The 19,028-nt window shown below is 38.9% G+C and overlaps 1 protein-coding gene across 9 annotated transcripts in view; it reads left to right on the top strand.

Annotated features, from left to right (window-relative positions):
- Window positions 1–19,028, top strand: part of ZBTB20 (zinc finger and BTB domain containing 20) — an 809,727-nt gene that overhangs the window by 683,988 nt on the left and 106,711 nt on the right. The window contains exon 1 of one of the 9 annotated variants that reach the window (XM_060298088.1): window positions 4,213–4,482. The exons of the other annotated variants lie outside the window; for them this stretch is intronic. The gene's annotated coding sequence lies outside the window, so the exon portion shown is untranslated. Of the gene's footprint in view, window positions 1–4,212; window positions 4,483–19,028 lie in introns of those variants that run through there. 9 annotated transcript variants of the gene reach the window in all.

Raw genomic sequence — 19,028 nt, 5'->3', positions numbered from 1 at the left:
AAATAAATTAACCCTTTATTATTTTCCTTTCTATGCTCCTTACATTTGGTGACTTGTTCATACAAATGTACACTGAAAAGGACTAATAAACCAGGCTCTGCCATGGATGCACTTAACTATTTGTGCACATGACTAAAATGGATGCCTCTAGGAGATTTTCTTTGGTATCATGTAGACACAGTCAGTATTTCAAAGGTCAAGAATTCTTTTGGAAAAAGAGGTGGTCTGTGTGCGTTTATGACTGTCAAACTTTCCTAAGCTTATTAAATTGGGAACCCTTGTCCTTTTCTTCTTTATTTGAAGATTATTCTAGTAATATGTTTGGTGAGAAAAATGCTGCTAAATAAGTCAGGGACTAATAACTGGATTAATGACTATTCTAAAACCTATGAGTTCAATATACTATGCCATTCGGGACCTAGTCTTACTTTCCACTTTAAAAGATCAGTTTTCATTGCTAATTTTTATGCTGGAAACTGCACAGTATAAGGAAATCAGCTTATCATGAGCAGGTCATCAGCTCTTGAAATATCTGCCCATGAGAAAAAAAAAAATGATTGGAATCCTGTCACCAAGGAAATGGTTTAAAAATCTGTTTATTTCAGTGCCAAACAAAAATCTCAACAAGTTATCTTTATTTTGCAATAACTTTAATTCTTTTGCCCATTCATTCATTTATTACATGGCTACTATATACTAATCATTTAGAAAAAAGAACACCCTAGATGATTATACAAACCTTAAATGTAACTATATGTTTGTGTGTGTTCCTATGCTTTTTTAAAGAGCACATTTATGACAGGAAGTGAAGAATGGCATAGTCAGGAAAAAATTAAAGAGACACGATGTAATTATCTGAACTGGAATCAAGCCAATTAATAACCCATGTGCTAACACTACCCTCAAAGTGCTGAAAATGCCATCAGATATTTAAATGCCCTGGGTGGTCATAGCCAGCGATCTTCACCTCATCCATTTTCAGCACCATCCAGGGACATGGCTGACCCTGGCTTCTGAGGAAGGGCTGCCACCTGAAGTGAGCTACAGAGGAGGTACAGATTGTATAGTCCTAGCACAAGATTCTCTCAGGTGATCGTGAATGGATTTGCACTTATTTTGTAATGAAATCGAAACACTGGTGTTTTATGCATTTGCTCATTTATTCAACACATATTTACTGAATACCTACTGTGTGCCAGCCCAGCATTATGGCTAAGAATGCAGGCTTTAAAGTCAGATTGCCTGTGTTTCATCTCTGGCTCCACACTTATTAGCTGTGTGCTCTTGAGCGCATTAGCTGTGTGCTCTTGAACAAGTCACCTAAATCTTCTATGCCTTGATTTTCTTTTCTGTGAAGTGAGGATTTGTAGTACCTAATTCATAGGGTTGTTGTGGCACTAAAGTACGATGAAAAATGTTAAGTACTTAGCAGAGTGCTTATCACAAATCAATGCTCAGTGATATGTTGGTTATTATTATTATTAGCCAGGAAATATACCAAAGTCTGGAAACAAAGAGATCAAACACCCCTCAGATAATCCCTGAAGTTTAGATTCCAGAATTTAGGGCTTTTAAACTTTACCCTTTCCAGCAGAAGTCTGTATTAGACTTCTGGATCTGTATTAGATCCTTGCTTTGCTATGTGCATTCGTGTCTTAAACCTGCATGCTTTGAACATAATACACTCAGCACATCCAGAGTATGCAGTTTTGTTTATTCACACCCTCATTTTCTGCCTTCCTCAATAAAAGCTCAATAAAAGCTACCATGTAATGACCAGCCACAGATTCCATCTGTGTTAGCTCATGTCATCCTCAAAATAACCTTATGGGTTGGATATTACCACCTTTTACAGACAGGGAAACTGAGACTGTGAGAGCAGCTGTGACTTACACACTTTTACAAAGGTCTGTTTGACTCCAAAGCTCATTCCCCTTTCACGCAGGTCACCTAGAACGCATTCACTAAGGACTGCACTTCTCTGCCTTGGGTTCTTGCCTATCAGGTGCTTGGAGACCTGCAGGAGGCACCTACCAATGTCAAAATCACTGATTCCTCCTCCCCCTAAATTGATTGACTGTGGACCGTATGTTTTAGACATGTCACAGCAGCCATTGTTAAAGAGGTTGTCATGCAAATAAGCTAAATTACTCTGGCCATGACTTCTCTCTGATTACTTGCCTCTGAGTGGGCTCCCAGGTGCCTGACATTTCTTTCAGTTTTCTTCTGTCACCCTAAGTAGCAACATCGTTGCTGAAGCATGACTGAGAGTTTTCACTTTTATATACACCATGATTCTTGTTTTAGGACAAGAGACTTAATCTCTCCAGTAACATCTGATAGAACTGTTCTCTTCTTAAGCACCCCTTTCCCCCTTAAAAAAATTTTACCTTCAATTATCTGCTGTAAGAGGAAGATCCTTACTGAATATGATCATATATGTCCAAAAAAGATACCATCAAATACATAGGCAGATAATACAGTTTCTCCCTTTCTATTTTAGTAGCTCGTTTCAAATGAAATATATAGGAAAAGTTGCCTATAGCTAATCTTTCAGGTAGAAAATCTCATCAGTGATTGAAAATGACACTGTAAACTGAAAGATTCAATCTCTTTCACCTACAGTGTGCCTACATTTTAAAAATGAGTTGTATGAAAGAACACATCTTTTTACATTGTGATGTATAGCGGACGATATTCACAAAGAGAATTGCAAACTCTGGGAGAGGTCTTTGTAGATCGATCAACTGGCCTTCACTAGCTTGGAATGTGGCACCAGCTAGCTATACCTTGCTGAGACTGGGCCTGTACAATGCAATATTTTTCTGCTTTTCTCTGAGAATGAATTAAGCACTTAAATCCCTATCCCTAGAATTCAAAATGAACCCCCCAAAATTTCCACTTAGCTATTTAGACATTTTTAAGAATTAGAGGTCTGTGCACTAGCTGTATAGGTGGAAGAATCTTATTATTATGAAGACAAGGGTGATTTCCATACCTGTTGGGCCAGAATCTTTAAAGAAAGCTGGAAGTTGGCTGGTATGATGGAAACAGCACTGGTGGAGCCCTGGGTTCCAATGTCGACAGTGCTGTTGCCTTTATGATTTATTAGCCTGAGTCTCTGGCCCTCAGTTTCCTCATCTGCTAAATTAGGGCGTTGGAGAGATTGATCTCTGTGGCTTTTCCCGGCTCTGGTATTCTCTGGGTCTGCGAGTCGCCTTCGGTGTCTGCCATAGTCTGCCTTGCCAGCTCTGTTTGTCACAAAGATTAATCCATTTTAACTGTACCTTGGAGTGCTCCCGAGAGAGAAGGACGGATGGATTGTTTTGCACCTATTATTGCATCAGAACTTTTGCCTTTTTAGACGAGATCGTGCAGTGCCTAAAATCTGTCTGCCTGTCTGCCCACTGACTTTGTGCTGATCTCTTGCCACGGTTCCTCTTCTTCCAGCATCCATCTCCCTCCAAGATCTAGACTCGGCATCCGACTGTACCTGTCTTGTTCTCTGCAGCATCTGTCTGCTACACTCCCAGACCATCGTTAATAAACTTTCACACATTACACACAGACCCTAATATGCTGGCACCTGCACATAAATATCTATGTTGATAAAACTAGGGTAGAAAACTCCATTTTTAAAAAAGACCTCTATCTAGTGCCATTTACATTTGCACTTTTTGTTTAGTTGTAAGTTTTAATAGTTCCCCCTTTGAGGATTTGTCAGTAGGAGCAGTATTGCTTATCAGAACACACCAACAGTCTTTTTGTAATATTCGCTTTTCCCCTTTGGTTCAGCCGAGCCTGCTGACAGATCATTCAAATTCAATTGTTTTATGTCTAAGCCGAACAGCTAATTAAAGTAGGGATGATTAACCTGACTGGCAGTGTCGCTCTCCCTCTCGCGCTCTCTCTCTCCCTCTCCCTTTCTCTCTCTCCCTCCCTCCTGTTCCAATCAGTCTTTTTCTCACACTCTCTCTCTCTCCTTCCGTGTCTCTCTCCCTCTGTCTCTCTCCCCCTCTCTCTCTCTCTCTCCCCCACCTCTTCCTCTCGGTCTCTCCCTCCCTCGGTTGGTCTCTCTCTCTCTCTCTCTGTCTCTTGCTCTACTGTTTTTTTTTTTTCCTCTCTCTCTCTCCTAAACGTGGTCTGCTTGCTGATGGCAGAATGGCACTCGGAGATTTGTGCATTGTGTCTGGTTTCCTACGGGCAGGCTGACCCAGTGCCTCCAGGGACTTATCAATAGACCACTCAGAAGAGACACAGACAGGAGAGAGGAGGAGGGGTGGGGGGAGAGAGAGAGAATCAATATCAAGAATAGAAGGAGCTCCGAAGCCATTTTTTTTTTAAAGAAGTATCGGGACTTGGGAGAGGGTGACAAAGAAGGTTTTTCAAAGAGGCAGTGGAGGAGGTTCTAATAAATTTGGAAGGAAACAGTTCCCTGTCTTGGGAAAAGGAGAACTCCTGACTGATTAGCATTCACACCAGGTATGAGATGTTCGCTACCCCTTATCACTGTGTCGCAACCGAGATGGAAAAGCCTTTTTTTTTTTTTTTTTTTTAAGAGACCTAGGGAGCATGTATTTCGCTGTGTTTGTTGTTGGGGGGTAAGGGGGTGGCGTGAGATCTGTGGGCATTTGTGTATGGGAGCAGAAAGAATGGAAGCAGTACAACGGGGGGTGGGAAAGAGTATGGACTATGTTACTGTCTTCCCTGTCTTTGTGCACCCCTGGGGGGTTACCCAAGTTCATTTCTAGCAGGTGGATTTAGACGGGAGTTACTTAACGCTTGACCGCCAGTTTTGAAAAAAAGGAAAAAGAAAAAAAAAAACGCTGCTTCCTATGTCTATTAAAGGAAGCTCCAATTTCTCTCTCTCTCTCTCTCTCTCTCTCTCTTCCTCTCTCTCTCTCTCTTCCTCTCTCTCTCTCTCTGCCCCCCCATCTCTCTTCCCCTCTCTCCCTCTCTCTTCTTTTTTTCCTCTTCTAACCAGACAGCGGGAGGGTTCCTGGCTCCCAGCCAGCCCAAAAGCCTCTAAGTGTTTTGCACTTGTTTCAGGGAGTAGCTGCCCGGGGATTTTTCAGCATTTTCACTAGAGAACAAAGAGTTCTTTACAAAGGGAAGGGGTGGGGGGGGGCAGTGAGCTTAATGTCTGATATATGTTTTTCTATTTTTATTAGTTTTTCGCCTAAAAAGAGAGAGACAGGAACAGAACATTCACTCTATAAAGACACAAAGACATTCAAAAGAAATCCAGTTATCTTTTCTCCCCATCACCCCAATATATATACATAAAAAAGGAAAAGGAAAAAGACTAATTAAGTTGGATATGTTGCTCTTTTCTCGTCTTTTAATCTTTCTAAATCCAACTGTTCTATGCTCACTCTATGCTATTTTTTTCTACTCACAATAAAAGTTGTTCAGGATTCATCCTCTGCTGTCATCTCTTTACCCATTCTGGGTCCCTAAAATCCTGTGGAGGAGAGAACAAGACTCCACAAAATAATCAATTTAGTGGCAAGAACGTCTTCTACTTTTGCCTCTTAGGTAAAAAGTTAATTATGGGATTTGGGTTCCCAAAATACCAATGGGGTACATTAGTTCATTCGGTCTCACAAGTTTTTGCATCCGTTTAATAGGTACCGCTTGTGTCACTTGTCAGTTATTAAGAAAAGATACTAAGGGAACAGATATTTGTATTTTATTTTTGTTTCTATTTAATGACGTAAATTACAAAACCCCCAGAGAGATTACTGCCCCATCCGTGATACACTAGTTCAAGCGAAATATAGTCTAGACAGAGATTTTTCTACGATTCTGATTGCCACGTAGCTTTGCGTGTTCTCCATTTGATTTTTTGCCTATGCATGTATATTTTCACCATGAATTTGTGTTTGTAGCAAACATTCCAGAATGCTTATCATTTTCAAATTAATGCTCCAACAAAAGAAGAAAGAAATCATGTGAACTGTCTGTGCAAGACGCATAAACAATTCCACCTTTTACATATGCTGCACACTTATATCTTTATACTGACATCCTTGAATTATAAACTCAAGAAAATGTTTTCTTTCTAAAAGTTCTCCTCCTAATGCATTTATATTTCAATTGTTATTTGGAAATCTCTTTAAGATACTTAATAGACACAAAACTGAACAGGGGGAAAATTCACAAGCACCACAAAAATTCTTAAATATACGTTATGTACAGTACCTAACTACAGATAACTATTTTACTAAGTGGAAACCAGCTACAACAGTTGTTTCAAGATTCAGAAACTCTTTTCTTCTTCTTCTTTTTTTTTTTTTCATTCACTGAAAGTATAATCTGTTCCTGTCCCTGGGGTGGGAAACTGTAGGGAAAATATATACATTTTTCCATATTTTTAGAATACATTTAAGTAACTGCTTCTTAAGGGTGTAATACATATCAGGGCAGAGAGTGGTGTCTAGTCAATAAGCCCTTCTGGCTGGGAGGTGTGAGCGCCTTATGTTTGAAGTAACTTGATAACAAGGAGTCTTTTCGGGAAACCTTACTGTGTATGTGTTGCCTCAGTAATGACCCACCAGAGAAAAAACAAGAGCTAGGTGGCCAGTGTTTGCACTTGAAGTCGCTGAAAGACATTAGAATTAGGGGAACTTTTGGCGAATCCAAATTTTTCTAGGGTAACTCACTTCTTACCGTTATGTGTTTTCCTCAGGAAAATTCTTATATTGCCTTGAGACTTTTCTGTATTTTTGTAGAGATTTTTAATGCTCTTAAGAGTGCTTAAGGAGAAAAAGATCTTTAAAAAGAAAGTCATCAAAATAAGAGAAAAGAAACTCGGTCTTGAAAAAGTTTTATATTGAAGGCAAGAGCTTTTTTTTTCCCCCTTTTGGCTTGTTTCTGATTTTTTTTTTCCCCTTGAACTCTTTTGTTGCTGTGGGCTGTTGTGTTTGCATTTTTGTTTTTTGTTTTGTTTTTTGCTTGTGCTTTTTTGTTGTTGTTGTTGTTCTATTTTTAACGTGACCAAGGGGGTCTATGAAAGAGACAGAGGGGCTACTGGAAGAGGCTGTTACTGAAAGCTGCACTAGCCCCTCTTGATCCCAACTCAGGCAGCTCCTATCAGCCAGTTGTGCCGCCAGGAGTACAGTGAAAGGTGATAGCTGTCATTCTGGGATTCTTCGTGCATCTGACCTGAGAGTAACACATTCACAGTCGAGGAGAAAAGGGAAAAAAAATAGAGGAGGAGGAAAGAAAAGCTCTTTGAGCTGGAATACACTGGCCCTTTCTTCCTGTAGGCAATCCGCCCCAGTTCTTGGCGACGTGTCCTGCACTATCAGATATCATATGACTTTTTATTTAGATTCCTTTTCGGAGAATGGCCTGTTAGGACTCTGTTTGTTTTCTTTTATTTAATTTCCTTCTCCCCTCACCCGCTAGTTTTGTGTATCTGTGTGTGCGAGAGAGTGTGTGTGTGCGCATGCATATGTGTGTGCAATTTTTATCTTTGTTTTTGTTCTGTTGATCTGATGCTTTCTTTAAGGACAAAGCTTTAATTATTTCAGTGTACTGGTTTAATCATTTGCCAAAAAGAAACCTCATTCTAGGCTTTTGGGGGGTCCATTTTTAGACATGTCCATTAACACATGAGGCTGGAAATCCTAAATGCTTGCTGGTCGGCCCTTGGCCCATTCCCTCACCTTAATTTCACCCTCCCCCTCATCAGCATGCACGATAGTATAAGTTAGGAAACACCTGTGCTGAGTTGCGAGGGAAATAAAAGTAGAAGCAACTTCTTCAAATCTTCACTCCTAGTTTCACTTTAATAAACTTTTTTTTAATCACTGATTTTTTTTTTTTTTTTTTTTTTTTGGCACCCTCTGCTGAGCTTGAAAGCATCAGAGATACTGAACGATGCGTCTGTGGAGCTTTTGTGAGGCCAGCTGAGCACCCCTGGAAAGTAGAGCAGGGGCTGAAAGTCATTCAGTGACTTAAGAATTAAGTGAGAGATTTGAATAAGATCTGTGAGATCTGTGGGCCGGGCAGGGTTTGGTGATAGATGGTAAAATGGAATACTTAGGGATACTCAAGGAGGAGAAAAAATTTCCAGCCAGGGTAACACAGGCATTCCTGCTGCAATTAGGGCCTTAAAAACTGTATTTAAGCCAATTTTTATTTTGTGTAACTCAAAATTTAACTAATAGATATGTGATTGCCTTCCTCTCCATGGCTGCTATGTAAAACAGAGGAATTATACTGACATTATTCCTGGGTTTCTCCTAAATTTTTGATGTATTTCTTTTACAGTTTTCAAGAGTTCAGATTTTAGTTAGCAAAAGAAAAACATAACTTCTCTAGGTATGCACATAGTTTCCTATGCATTATTCTTATCAACGCATAACCTATCTATACGTAACATAATATATCCTATTTGTATCAGGATTTTTTTTGTACAGTAACAAGCAAGACTGCCTTGAAGGTACAGATGACCATTACATTCTTTAAACTTATAGTTTTTAGTTCCTTGTTACTCTCCCCAAAATTATTTTTTACAGACCTTAAATATCTACTGCCTTATCTTAGCCCAAGGTGAATTTTGTTGAAACTTAGAGGGAATTTTATTCCACCTCTTAATTTAAGAGAATCCAGAAGGGAAGAGGGAACTATTTTTCGTTCAACAAAAATTTTAGAAGCCTTTTTTTACCCCAGCAGAAAACTCCAAAACAGCTTTGTCTCAGAACGTTAAACTTGGCATGGATCAGAAATGTGAGTTTTGCTTTGTTTGAGGAAATTTGTTTTTGAAACAACAACGTTATAAATATTTTTAAATTGCCTGCTGAGCATGCGCTGTGTCTGACTTTATTCATAGTTTTAAACACACACCAAAGTGCAGTCTTCTGAATGGCCACAGGTAAGGCTGTTGATTTGTAGGATCTTTCTCAGAGCCACCTTCAGTGAGTCTACTCAGTTTTCCAGAAGGGAAAAGGGCGAGAGCTGAGTTTAAACCTGGATTCCCTTCTAAAAACCATAGAGCAAAAGTAGATTCCCCCATTAAGGCTTGCACATTATACTTAGGGTAAGTACTATTCAACTTTCCTTTCTTATGGGAGTCGCCTGCCTTAACTTTTCGGCTTACTACTAGCAGAGTAAAATAAGAAAAAAATTGAACTCAATGAGGTATTTGACTGAAGTAGAAAATTTGCAGATTTTTAAGGGCATTTATTGTGCATAAATTTGGGGATCCGAGAATTTGCCAGTGAAAAGATAGCAGCTCTGTGCTTACAGAGCAAAGATGTGCTAGTCTGAACATGCCTGATCTCATCTGGAACCGAAAGCTAAATCTAGGTGGGCCTGTAATAATACCAGAAAAAGAACACATGTATCTTTTGTGCAACCTTTTTTTTAAAAAAAAAAACAACAGGCTTCCAAAGGGAATGACAAAGAAGTAGGTTCTCCTCTTGCTGAATAAGTAGTCATACTTTGCTCCAGGAGATATAATATATTTCCAGTTGTTTTGGGTTGTTTTGTTTCATTTTGTTGTTGTCATCCCTGTGGAAGTATATTCTTTCCTGTCGGTGACTGTTAACACTTTACATTTTTCAGAATGCTTTATCTCCATTAACTCCATTTGATGTTTCCTCACTTGGTTACCTTTTTCAAGTCTGCGATGACCCTCTCAGGCTTTGCAATTCTTATCGATTCTTGTCAGAATATATTTATTCATTAGCTGTTTGTTATAGTTATGGTGGAGATGATCTCATTTTTCAGGTCTTTATAATTATCCAAACAAATTTCATTTTGAGATGAAATTTCTCATAGCTTTTCTTGACTCAGAACTGAACTTGTCTTGCAGAGGCTTGAAGAAAAGCCAACTAGCCGTTTTTTGAGAACTAAATATTCTAAGAAATGCAAATGAAATTTTTTACAAAATACATATTGTGCATCTATGCAATGCTTTTCTAATTTTTTTTTCTTTCCATGATTTAAAATAGAACTTGAAAATTAAATGTTATTTTAAAAAAAGAAAAAAACCTGCCAGGTTAATGCTGATACTTTAAATGCCCAATTTAAAATAATTCAAAGTTTTTATTTCTATGCAACATATCACCTTTCAATGTCAGTCAGTAATACTTTGTGCAAATATACATATATATATACACATGCACACACATACAGAGACACAGCTTCACTTTACATTTATATTAATTCTATTTTTGCATGAAAGAGGATTAGCCTTAATGCAAACTTTTATTAATTTATTATATTTTATTATTTTTCTGTAATTTAAAAATCCAATTATTGCCTCCCTCTGATTATTTTATATACATATATACTTATTAATGTCTTTTTGTATTCTAACAATTTATCTCAACTTATAAAGTATTTTTATAAGTCTTACATACTCCTGAATTTTATGCAGCTGTATTAACATTCAGGTTTATTCCGATACGATTTGCTTTGTTCCGTATCTGTTACTGTGTTAAACAAGTTTTTTTACTTTCCCAATCTAGAAAGGCTGTGGCTATTTTTTCTGTATATTATTTCTATATGTCTTCAGTATTCTGAAGAAGAAAACTTTTTAACCTCATGATCCCCTGGAAAGCTTTCAAACAAGTAGGAGAAGTAATCTTTACCTTGCTACTCCCATGTCTGGTCTGTTTGCTCTCACTATACCACGCCCCGCCACCAGCAACCCTGAAAACACAACAGTAATAAACATGATATGATAACTTTTCTGATCATAGAACCAGGAAATACCAAAGAAAATTGTGGCATATGTAGGAAAATGCCAAGTGCTTCTCCAGTAAGATCAGCTGTTTTTGTACTTTTTTTTCTCTCCTGAATTTTGTTTGTGACTTTTTTGGCTTGCTGAAGCATATCCCCATAATCTTATGAAGCCACAGCAAATTCCCAGTGCCACAACAGCACTGTGCAGCTGGGGAGAGCCCAGAAGAGCTGATCCTGGGTGGCTGCAGACTTCCCGAGCAATGATGTAAGGCGGGAGGAGTAAGTAGGCTACTCTTCCCTTTGCTTCTTACCTGGGCTGCCAACTGGTCAGGTAGAACGATTTTTTTCTGTTGCTTTCCCTTCAGCTATTTGGGGCTTTTCCTTCAATTACCAATGGATTTCTACCTTTTTCCAAGGATGATTTATCCAGAAAAGCATCCCATTTTTCTTTCATATTGAAACATGGAAAGCTTTGGAGACTGGGAAGGGCAAAGGAAAGGGGCTCAGGGTAACTGGGAAATATTCAAAATGGCATCAGACTCAAAGCTGTTTGGGGGTCTGTAACTTTTCCGTTCTCCCCAGAGCCTCTACGAGGTTGAAAGTAGTGAATGGGATAACTATAGGGTACAAACTGTGATCTAACTAATTCAGTAGATGGAGCTCTTCCCCCTAAGTCTGTATTTAAATTAACGTCCCACTCTGGTTTGTGGGGCTCTCTGTTTCAAGGTGTGTCATTACCACACATATAAACTCAAGGGCCTAGATTGCTAGGAAAGCGATTTCCTGACACTTTTCAAAAAAAAGATGCAGCACTCCGCTTTGAAACACAAAACAGCACAGGGGAGAGGGAAGGATGGGGTGGGAAATGAAGTTTACATATCTAAATTTCTCCCTATGTTTGTTGATATTCTCAAGTGTGAAGTTAACTCCTAACACTATAGAAGTGATTATTACTGTAAATGTAGAAAGATGTATGGAACATACAGGATTTGGTCTGTGTTTGTTGCAAATCTTCCAGGCTATCTGAACTGTGCAGATCTCCTCTCATTTGATTCTGCAAAGGAATTTTAATACTGTAATGCAATTGTTTCATCCAATTAGTCTAGAGAACCTGGCTGAAATGTGACAAATTCTGAATTGTGACAGTGCAGAGGAGGGCAAAGCAGCTGTGTTAGGAAGGTGCCTTTATGGAAGCCAAAATATTTTCAGCAATAACTGAAAATAGATCTCCAGTATCTGCTTTAATATGGAAAGAACTACTTGTTTATTTCCGCTTAAATTAATTGAAATGAATAATTGTCATAAAATTTTCATCAGTGTTATAGTATTCTCAGTACCAATAGGATAAAGTTCGATCATGTCCTTGCCTGGTACCAGAAGAGGAAATATAGATATTCTGTAGTAAATTATCTTTCTTAGTGGAATGTCTTCTCCCAGATTGGAGATATTACTGAATATCTCTTGTTAAATCTTGATAAGATCATTTGGCCAAAGTAGAACTGGGCTTGGCTTTAGTACCAAAAGAAATAGCATTTTTAAGGGACTTGGATTTCCTTTGCATACCACGTGTCTGAGTCCGATACAGTCCAGAAAAACAGAGAGGATGAGATGAAATTATTCCTAAGCAGCCGCTGTAGGCCAAACACTGAAACAGTGCCAACCTGGACCAATCAGGCCAGCTTCTCAGAAGATGCATGCTTTTGTCGAACACTTACATGAAGAGAAAGAGGGAGGAAGCCCTTGAAATTGCATTCGTATGAATGATTCTTCACTAATTTCAATAAAGTCCATGGCAATAGATACAATGATTTTTATTTTTTTGTAAAGAAGAAAATGTCAGTTTTCTTGTCCAGCTAAGGATCTCTGAATGCTGTACTCTGACATCTTTTGAACAAAACTATCCTTTTGAATTTAAGCAAGTAAAAAACTTCTCACAGAGAGCAAAGAGTAAAACTGATGGAAACTCAAAATCAATTCCAAACCCATTTCTGGCATGATGAGAATAACATTTGTGCTGTGTTTAAAGCAGTTTAAAACAAGAAAATGATAAAATGATCAATATACTTAAAGCCAAAAATAACCAGGAGAGAACAATCTGTAATCCATTCCAAGACCTGAAACCCTACACTTTTGATTGAACATGAAAATAAACGAATATATCTTTTATAAGGTGGCATTGTAAGCCTTATAATATAAAGAAATGATGAGATGCCAAGCTTTCAACTCTATTTAAGCTATGTTTTCAGAGTTTAGCCAAACAAAAATTTCTAGACTTAAACTATTGTAGATTTATTTATTTCTACATACACTGACCATAGAAAGAGCAAAAGTTGAGGAATATATAGAATGCCACAATGGACTACATTGCCACTTCACAGTCTATGTACGTTCTTTACTTATTTAAAAAAAAAAAAGTTAAAACTACAGCAAAAAGAATATTTTTTAAATTTATTTATTTTATTTTTTATTTTTGGCTGTGTTGGGTCTTCGTTGCTGCACACGGGCTTTCTCTAGTTGCAGCCAGCGGGGGCTACTCTTCGATGTGGTGCATGGGCTTCTTATTGTAGTGGCCTCTCTTGTTGCGGAGCACGAGCTCTAGGCATGTGGGCTTCAGTAGTTGTGGCGCGTGGGCTTCAGTAGTTTTGGCACACGGGCTTCAGTAGTTGTGGCGTGCAGGCTCAAGAGTGCAGGCTTAGTAGTTGTGGCTCACCGGCTTAGTTGCTCCGCGGCATGTGGGATATTCCCGGACCAGGGCTTGAACCCGTGTCCCCTGCATCGGCAGGCAGATTCTTAACCACTGCGCCACCAGGGAAGCCCAAAAAGAATATTTTAGACTATATCTGAAAGTGAATTAGTCACTGTGGAACGGACTTGAATATTTCTTTAAAAATACCTTGACTCTTGGGCTTCTCTGGTGGCGCAGTGGTTGAGAGTCTGCCTGCCGATGCAGGGGACATGGGTTCGTGCCCCGGTCCGGGAAGATCCCACATGCCACGGAGCGGCTGGGCCAGTGAGCCATGGCCGCTGAGCCTGCAAGTCCGGAGCCTGTGCTCTGCAACGGGAGAGGCCACAACAGTGAGAGGCCCGCGTACCGCAAAAAAAAAAACTTAACTCTTGACTAATTTATTAAATTCAACACACACATAAATATAAATCACGCATATTTTATCCTTATTGCTTTACTAGATTGAAAGACTAAGTTGACATCAATACATTTTGAACCTATGGATTCAAGGTCAGTGAAATGCCACTGTCCAAGTTTACAAAAACCTCTTTAGACTTAAGATTTTGCCCCAATGAACGACTTTCTACCAACCTTTCCAGAGTCATTCGACTGGCTAGTTATTTATTGATCAGATAAAACAAAATTGTCCTTCTGGATGAAGAAATCCTGGCTGGAAAATTAAAATGACAACAAATTGCATAAGCACATTTAATTTCGTTGACCTAAGGTGCAGTAGGAATGATGATGATTCTAATGAGCACTGTGACGAATGTAACTACAAAGAAGCATGTGTGATTACATCAGGAAGAGTGACCTCAGTGGGCAAGGTCAGAAGGGTGAGACACAGGAGCCATGACAGAGCGGAGGCTAATGATGAAAGTTATTGGAGATGCTTAAAGCTTGTAGCTGGCTGCAAAACTAACAGATACCAAAAGGAAGAGTCCATGAATTTTAAAAGTAGATAGAAAGGCAATACTTTTCCTTATAGGATATAATCGAGTGTAGAATTCACTTTTGCAGAGAATTACAACAACCTCCTAAGCTTTGGCTGTCCGGTGTGGTAATAGTTGTAAAGAGCTGTTATGCTCATCTGCTTAAAGATTCATATAAGTGTAATTGTTATAGCAACTTGTTATGCTATTGTTTGAAGTTGAAAAGCTCTGCTTTAAGTGTCGACAAAGCAAATGTCAGCATCACAGAATCATAATCATGGCATCTTAGAGCTTGAAGAAGCCTTAGATATCTCAATAAAGGTGAGTGGGTTACCAAACTCTCCAGAAAGGAATACTGAATATCTGGTGCAGGACCATGTAGAATTTTTTAAAATATGTATTTTATATATTGTGACTTACATTTGGAAAACACTATTTAATATAAAAGCTTAAAAAACAGAGAAACTAAAGCTCCACAAATTCATCTTGACTAGTGGTGCTATACATTGGATTCTGTGAACCAGGGGTTCTAAATAGAGAAGAATGGAAAATTTTCAGTAAAGCACAAAATTTTATTTTCACCAAAGGGACAGGGTGTTTAACAGAAGAAGAAATGCTATTTGGGCTAACACCATGCTAATAGGAAAATGTAAATGGAAAAGTGATCAAACTTTCTCAAGATGAGAAAGGCAAATTGTACGAGAACTCAAGGTTTCTAGCTTCCGCTCTACACCACAAGCCTGACCCCTAAAACAAATTTTATATAAATAAAAAGTGGATGATATTCCAGAAGTAATTGAGGAAGAAAGCAGAGTAAGCAGGCCCTTAGCGTTCCTATTTCTATACCAATAACCCTACCTTACATGGGGTAGGGGGCAAATATGTGTGGTAAGGATAAGGCATTCTGGGGAATGAAAGAAAACGCACCCACATTGGCACTCCGTGGACACTCTCTGCTGTTAACGTTGCTTCCCTCATGCAGCCCTCATATCCCCTCCAAGGTAACCTTATATCTCATTTCTCTTCTTCCCTCTATCCCCACCAAAAGAAAAAGAAAAAGAAAGAAAAAAGAAAAGAAAAAAAAATTTGAGAAATTGTAGTCAGAAAATCCTTTAGAAAGAAGTCCTTCTCCTTAGAAATCTTCCTGTACAAATCAATGTATCTAACTGTTGTATCAAAATGTGAGTTCTAATCAGAGGGTACTGAGTTAATAAGTTTAAACACATTTTAACAGGGTTCCTCCTTGTCTCCTAAGTGCACACTACATTTCCACACCCCTGTTCTTTTCACCTGGTGCTCCCAAGTAGAGACAAATTCTGCCTTCTCTATTTCTACAGTACTCTATCTTTTAATGGCTTTAGTCATATTCACTCTTATAGATTAGCCATTTGTATGTTTATTTGTAATGTAAGGAACAGGTCTATGTAATCTGGGCAGTGTCCTTAATTTCACTGGGCCTCAATTTCCACATCTATAAGTAGGAAAATGATAACTACCTTGCTGGGATATTGTAAGAATTCCTGAAATGGAGTATGTAGAGTGCTTAGTACCATGACCAGCACATGATCATCTCTCAGTATCATTGTTGTTGTTACTACTACTACTATTAATATTCCCTTTCCCCTAGTTCTTCCCCAACAGTATTCTTTTCGAGATCATAGATTGATCTTATTGAGTTCAAAATCTCTTCAAGCAACAAACACAATGACTTTTACATAATAGGAGCTGAATAAAAATATATTGAATCTTTTTTGTGCAAGTCCATAGGCCCCGTTACTTCCTTACAAAGATCCTTCAGTTCTTTCCTGGAAGTTTAGAATAGTCGGCCCTGGCCAACCTATGGACGCCATAAACGATATCAGTATTGCTCACTGTAGACTGTCGGTGCCGCCTGCCTTCCCTTTCAGCTTTCACACAGGCCCCCCAATCACATAGGATTGCTCTTTGCAGCATCCCCAGAAGTGTCAGCTTATAGTTCTGTTTCATGTGATTAATGAGCTGGTTATACCTCTGTCTGCAGCCTGAACTAGAAACTTTCACTTTGGAGAGCAGGTCAAGATATCGAATTTAATTTTAGTTGCATCTGTTATAAGCCAATTGTGTATTCGTTACATTTATAAATTCCCTCTCCAGCCATATATTTTCATGGCTGTTGAAAGCTCCTGAATCTGTGTTGAATGTCCTTAGATTTTACTTTGGGGACCAGAAAATGAGGCAGTGAGACATTTTTGAGAGCTAGCTGTCATCTTTGGCATTTCTTCCTCTTAGTGTCTAATCTGGTCTGTTTGAAGAAGGGGGCAAGTATCTAATTTTTTATCTAACTTGAATGTGGTATGGTAATTCTGTATCAATGAGGTCTAGGGTCAATGCAGTTTATCTACACATTTCTGTTTTCCTGGCATGCAACCCCATTCTGTGGAAATGAGAAACTTCTAAAAACTGGAAATGATAAAATAACTTGAGGCATGTCAGGGTAGAGATATAGCATTAAATACTTCAAGTCAGCTGTAGGCAGGACGGCATGCGAGGTGGACTCGAGGTGTATATGGATCTTACTGGTTCTTCAGGGTTACAGTGAATAGTGAGAAAATAAAAGGGGGTAAATCACATGGCCATAGCTGAGGAGAAGCTGACCGTAGGGTGTGCTTAAATCAGGAAGTATGCTGCATCTTAATCAGCCAGAAGTTCCATTTATTTGAAAGCGAGCTGGTATTTGTGAGGGGAACAAGGTCACATTTAGTAGAACTGGTAATTCAATAAAGGGTTCTGACTTTGCCAGAGTAATAGTGTTGGCATCAAGAGAAGAAAGTTTTGCAGATTTCTCTGTGTGCACTTGCCATTACTGGTGTTCCTGGTGGGTGGCTGAATCATCCTGATGGCATTCAACAGGAACCAGCTGCTGAGAATATTAAAATGCAAGCATTTATTCCTCTAGAGAGACAGTAGCATCTGCAAAGTTTTCCTATCTTGATAGTACAGATAATCCCAGGGAGCATACTCTAGTAGTTTTAACTCTCTATTCATTTATACATTTTCTTTTATCATTATCGTCGGTATCTCAAGTTCTAACAGGAGAGAAGAATGCCTGAATCCACACCAGGTTGTAGAGACAGATAGGAAGCGCTTAGCCAAGGACATGGGATTGCCTCTTTCGCTTTACCTTGAATTATGATCCTCAAGAGGAGAAGCTGGCATTTTTCTCCCTTGGCTTGCCTTCACAGCAAAGGGCCACCATACTTTTAGTCTTCAGAGCTCCACCACCAGCAGGAAGAGAAGGCCTTGAACTTCCTCACCCTCAATACAGACTTCTTTGGAGCTTTCCTTTTTGCTTGTAAAACTTGTGAATTTCTTGCTTTCCTCGTGTGATTTGTTGTTGTTTTGTTGAGCTAGCATCAACAGTTGGGGGAAAGGGCGGTACAGAAGGGAGGTTTGGACTCCGTAATCTACTAGGTCTTTTCCATCTCTAATATTTATGAATAATGTATTGAACTGATGGAAAAAATGTTGAATATGTTCGTTATGACTTATATTCACCGGTGTGTTGCCTAGAATATAAAAGAGCAAAGCAGTTGCAGCATAACTAGTTCCTTACAATAAATGTGCTGGTACGACAGAGCTCTGTATCCTTTCCTATTCTACTATGTGTCGTCCCCAGACACACACTCTACGTGTCTGAGTGGCAACTGCAGACTGGATACTGGATGGGATGACAGCCAGCCCAAGTTCTGTAGGGAACCAGGACGTTCCTTGTAGAGTCTAGGTCCTAAAGAGCAGCAGCTTTCTTGAAGGTCCTGACTAAGCAGTCTTCTTCAAGGGAAATCGCTGAGGCCAGTTTCACATCACAGATGCTGCTCAGGTGCTGTTATGCTGCAGGGGTTACAGTTCTTATCATCAGAAAAGAAACTGATTTTGTCCCTTCATTTTAAAAAAATCGGTGTGGATAACATTTCTTGGCAACCTTAGGTTCTAATATAAAGGAGTAAGAGTGGCAGATATTTCAGAATTAACTGTTATTTATCTTCAAAATTTATTATGTTTTTCTCTACCGGTTTTCTTTCACAATTGTGTTTTGTTTAGGACATATTAAAATAAAATTGTATTTCCTATGTATTTACCAGATAATATTGGGAAATAGTACCATGACAAGAGGCAAGAAATCTAGGATTTTTTTTTATTCACACAAATAATTAACAAAATAGATAGTAAAGAATTAAAACAATACCAAAATAGTCTTTCCTTGGCCAAATAACAGGCCAATTTTTAAAATCAAGTATAGCACTGTGAGCATCATGCAAATATGTATCAAAATAGAGAAGGACTATCTAAGGTCAAGAACTTAGAGGGTGTAGCCCTAATGTAGAGTAGAGGACAGTTCCAAGATGCAGCAGTTCACGGAAAGGTGCAAAGAAATGTTTGGCCTGTCTGAGATCCCAGGAGAACAGCAGGGAATTGACAAGTGAGTTCTGCCTCATAGAAGCCTTTGCTCCTGTTGGGTCAGTTCAGAGCCAACAGACTAGCTCTTGTGAAAGGTGAGTCCAAGACCTCACTTGTGCCCATATCAACTATTACAGTGACATTAACTCAAACCAACTGCCCAGCATTATTTATCATTATTACCTTTCAGAGGTGATTTTTTTTTTCTTATGCTTTCTTAAGAGCTAAAATCCATC

Source organism: Globicephala melas, chromosome 4, assembly GCF_963455315.2.
Source record: "Globicephala melas chromosome 4, mGloMel1.2, whole genome shotgun sequence".
In the NCBI taxonomy this organism is placed as follows: Eukaryota; Metazoa; Chordata; class Mammalia; order Artiodactyla; family Delphinidae; genus Globicephala; species Globicephala melas.
Note: the sequence above shows the minus strand (reverse complement) of the source record. Positions and strands in the feature narration are given on the sequence as shown.